Raw genomic sequence first — 4,372 nt, forward strand, 5'->3', positions numbered from 1 at the left:
AAAATAACATAAAATCTTATTGACCCCAGCTAGACTTTTGAACAATAGTGTACATTATTGAATGGGAATTTACATTTTGTACCAAATATTGCTTGTCCAATGTAAACTAAAGTGCATAAAGGTTTTACGTAATCATAATAATAAATAAAAAATAATAAATAAATAAAAAATCACTTTAAAAATTGCTAGTAAGTTTCACAAATATTTACATATTTACTAATAAAACATGAAAGTCTGAAATATTATAGTTTTTTTCCCCAAACATACTATAAATCTATAAAGGACCAGGAATGTAACTTAAAATTTAAATGAAGAATCAATTTAGCAATTGAATAATTCAAACACAAAAATGCATATAAATAAATAACTTTTTAAACGGACAAATTAATAGACATTTAAAGTTGTTTATTTAATTTTTTGTTTTGAAATAGTTAAAACAATAAAAACATAATTTTTAAATGACAGATTTAATAGACAAATTTAGAACTGTTTATTTAATTCATGTTTTGAAATGTAGATTAATTAAACAATAAAAGGTACAGTAATAAATCATTTTCATTGTTGCTTTTGCAAATGCTTTTCTTTGCCGTTTTGCCAAATACTTTTCTTTATCCATTTGTCAATCGAGTTACAAAATGCTAAACTTTATTTACAATTTAAAATGATTTTTTTTACAGTGTGCATTTGCATATTGCTTGAATCCTCACACATTGCATTTGCATATATCAAAATAAACAAGGTTGCTAATCTGGAACATCTGATCAGATTTTAAAAAGTTTCATTTTAATTCCAAACGTGTGAGAGCAATTGCATGAGTGTTAATTAAAAAATGCATGAACGTTAATCTCGCAAACACTGTAACTATCTATAAAAGTCTGTCGGCGTGTTACAAGAACAGAGATCATCTGACCACACACTGAGAGATAGGCCTCTGTTCTGTTGTTTCTGCTGAGATGTTGAACACTGATGAATGATCAGCGAGGAGATCAGACTCCGTCGTGAAACTACAAAGATCTTTAACGCTGGTGGGGGGTTGGTCAGAGTCAGCCACTGTCTGGGATCTACGGCCATTTTAATCCACTTGTCACTCATCATTAACCTTTGCAGCTTTAAATTCATGACCCTCCGTTCACTTTTTACCGTGTTCTTGTTCAGAGATGGTATAAAAGAGGTTTGTCTGAAGCATTAAGCTACGAGAAATGAACCTGTTATTTGGTCCCTAATCATTCAAATTAACTTGTTCTCTGTTATTTGTATCCCTAGATCCACAGCTTGTTACATCACATAACCTGGATCAAATTTACAAGAGTCTACAGTACACCAAATAAAAATAAAATAAAGACATTTCAAATTCACTTGTAAATTCCACAAATCAATCAGCAAGTAAAACATTAAATTAAACATGGGATTTTGAAGAAGAATGACTGAAACAGTATTTTCTTATAAAATGTGCTCCATTAATCTTTGTTAAATTTACTTTACTCTCTCTCTCTCTCTCTCTCTCTCTCTCTCTCGCTCTCTGTGTATTGATAAATACTTAGTCTATAACCAACTGTAAATCAATGTGAACAATATTGAATAAAATCCCTCCGGGACAGACTCGTGAAGGCATTCGTTTACAGCCTTGCAATGTTGCTAAGTAAACAAAACCAGTTGAGTCTTCTCTTTTTCTCTCTTTTTTTTTCACCCCTCCTCAGCTGCCAAAGACATGCACAGAGAGTCTGTGGAGGAGAAAAACACACACACACACTGAGGGCAGGGTCAGTATAATGAGTGTTTGTTGGAACTGAAAGGAACTATTGGAAACGGTGAGTGTCTAGTCATGGTGCGGATGCGACCGAGAAAATACCAGCACAAGAGCATATTTTAAAAGTATTCAATATTTATATATAAGGACCCAATTATTTAACTCTTTCATATCCGAGTTTTAAGGAAAGTTCTAACGTGAAAGAAAAAACAAACAGTTCTTTGTCTTTTTACCCCGTGACAGAGTTCCGGAGGGAACATAGGCTTCACGTTTCGGAGCTCGTCTTCAGAGAGAGAGAGAGGGGTGGAAAACAAGTAAACTCTCCTTTAATGGGCATCTGATGATGTCATATCACTGGCTGGATCCGTCTGTCTCTGAGTGAGGCAGAAGCTCTGGAGTAATTGGTTGGCGGTGAGTTGGGGGAAGGGTGTCTCCGCTCTCCTCAGCCTGCAGATTAACCCCTGTGTCTTACTCAGTTTTGGATTCTCTGTCTTTTAATCTCCAATTTATATGCTTAATTATTCACAAGGGGCACAAGTTAGTGCTTCTGTACAGAATGTTTTGTGCGTTTTGTGACACTGCTGCTGTGACCCATCCAATAGTGTGCAACAGTCAGGTTCCAGAAGTTATAACTTGATACATTTTCTCCATGGGGAGATCGATTTTGACAATGACTTACAAATATTTTAAGACAGCGCTATTGCGAGTTTGTTAAACAGTTGAAAATGCTTTTGATGAAGCCATCTGTTGAAATCATTTTTTAACAGTGGAATGTTCTGTGAAAACTACATTACCCACGATGCTGTCTCCCTACTTTCTCTGAATAATTAAATATTTGACTAGGCCTATATGTGACCATGGACAACAAAAACCTTCAACCTTAGCCTAAAGTCTTAAGGGTAAATCTTTTTTTAAATGAAGATTTACACATCATCTGAAAGTTTAATAAATAAGCTTCCCATTGATGTATGGGTTTGTAAGGTCAAAATTTGGCAGGGGTACAACTCTTTGAAAATCTGTAATCTGTGGGTGCAAGCAAATCAGAATACTGGGAAAACTGCCTTTAAAGTTGTCCAGATGAAGTTCATAGCAATGCATATTACTAATCATAAATTAAGATATATTCACAGTAGGAAATTTACTAAATATCTGGAACACTAATCTTTACACTAATGATTTTTGGCATAAAAGCAAATTTTTGGTTACTGGTATATAATTTTTTAAAACTTCAGTTATGTCATTTACACAAAATTTTAGTTCCCTCACTAAACAGTGCCATTGAGTACACAGTCTTGTACCTTTGTCTTTTTGTATGATCTTCAAATACTTGCTCCAAATAAAAGTTTATAGTGTTGTGATTTACCTTGTAGCTGGTTGGCTTGGCTCAAACGATTTAACACTTTTTTTTATAATCACTGTAGGAAAAATGAATGTAAAAAAGCTTGCGTAACAAGTTCTGCTGAAAAAGTGGGTGGGTAATAATGCATTCTCTTTCCGATCAGGGTTGGAATTTTCTGAAAATTCTACAAAATGTACCTTAAAAATTCTGTGTGTATTTGCTTAGTTTTATTCTGCTGTCAGCACACATCGTTCTGTAATACTCAAAAGTTGTTGCTACTCTATAATCAGGAGCAGTAAGAATACAGGACAACTGTAAGGCAATAATTGGGTTCCCAGTGAATAGCGGATCCAGAAGTGTCAGCACTTGTCTCATCCACAGGTGACCAGCTGCCCAGCTTTGTCTGGCCTCACTCCTTAGGGACAGCTGAGGCCATCAATCTGTTCCCAAAAACCCTGCACTTCACCCTGACTCCTGTGAGCACCCCTCTCTTTCTCAATACGCACTGGAAGGCTTTGTCCTGGGGACCTATCATTGGTTTCCCCTAATTAATTTGACAACTCTTGTGAGGGTGTTTATTTTTGCTTACTTCCAAAAGCATTTTCTGAGATATTAAACAATTAAACAAACTTAAATGGATAGTACACCCAGAAAAAGTAATTGAATTTTTTTAAATTATACTTTTTTGTGTGTGTGTGTGTGTTATTTTTCTTTATTCTGTGAAACAGAAAATGTAAATTTTTATCCTGAGTATCCTCAATTAAAAACAAATGAAGCTGGGGTAATCAAGTTTAATTTTATTTTATTTTATTTTAAGATGAAGAGTTCCCAGTATATTATTCAAAAAAATATTTAACCTTTTAAAAAACTTTTTTTTTTTTTTTTTTTTTTTAAATGTAGAGCTCCCAGTATGTTATTCAAAACATATTTAACATTTTAAAGATTTGTTTTATTTATTTTAGTTTCCAGTATGTTATTCAAAATGTTTTAATTAAACTTTTTTTTTTTTTCATTTTGGGATGGACACTTTTCATGAATTCAGCTTGTGAGGTTTGGAATAAAATGAGAACGACTATATATTTACAGAATTGTAATTTCTGGGTGAACTTTCCCTATAAAACCTGAATGTGAATGTGCACACTCCAGTGTGCACTTGTTTTGTAATGTATGCACTGAGGTATATGAGCCCGGCTCAGTAATGTGTGTGTCAGTTCATGGGAGGTGCTGCTAAGAACACGTGCAGCAATGGCTTTTTTTCTCCCTGCAGATGGTAAGCATTGAGGGCC

At 34.1% G+C, this 4,372-nt stretch overlaps 1 long non-coding RNA gene across 1 annotated transcript in view; it reads left to right on the top strand.

Moving 5' to 3' along the window:
- Positions 1-1,043: 1,043 nt before the first annotated feature.
- LOC113042743 (uncharacterized) overlaps positions 1,044-4,372 on the top strand; it is a 4,957-nt gene continuing 1,628 nt past the window's right edge. The window contains exons 1-3 of the long non-coding RNA XR_003275613.1: positions 1,044-2,158; positions 3,468-3,562; positions 4,354-4,372. The exon at positions 4,354-4,372 is cut by the window's right edge and continues 159 nt beyond it. This is a non-coding gene — a long non-coding RNA (uncharacterized LOC113042743). The remainder of the gene's footprint in view (positions 2,159-3,467; positions 3,563-4,353) is intronic.

Source organism: Carassius auratus, chromosome 24 (assembly GCF_003368295.1).
Source record: "Carassius auratus strain Wakin chromosome 24, ASM336829v1, whole genome shotgun sequence".
NCBI classification, from domain to species: domain Eukaryota; kingdom Metazoa; phylum Chordata; class Actinopteri; order Cypriniformes; family Cyprinidae; genus Carassius; species Carassius auratus.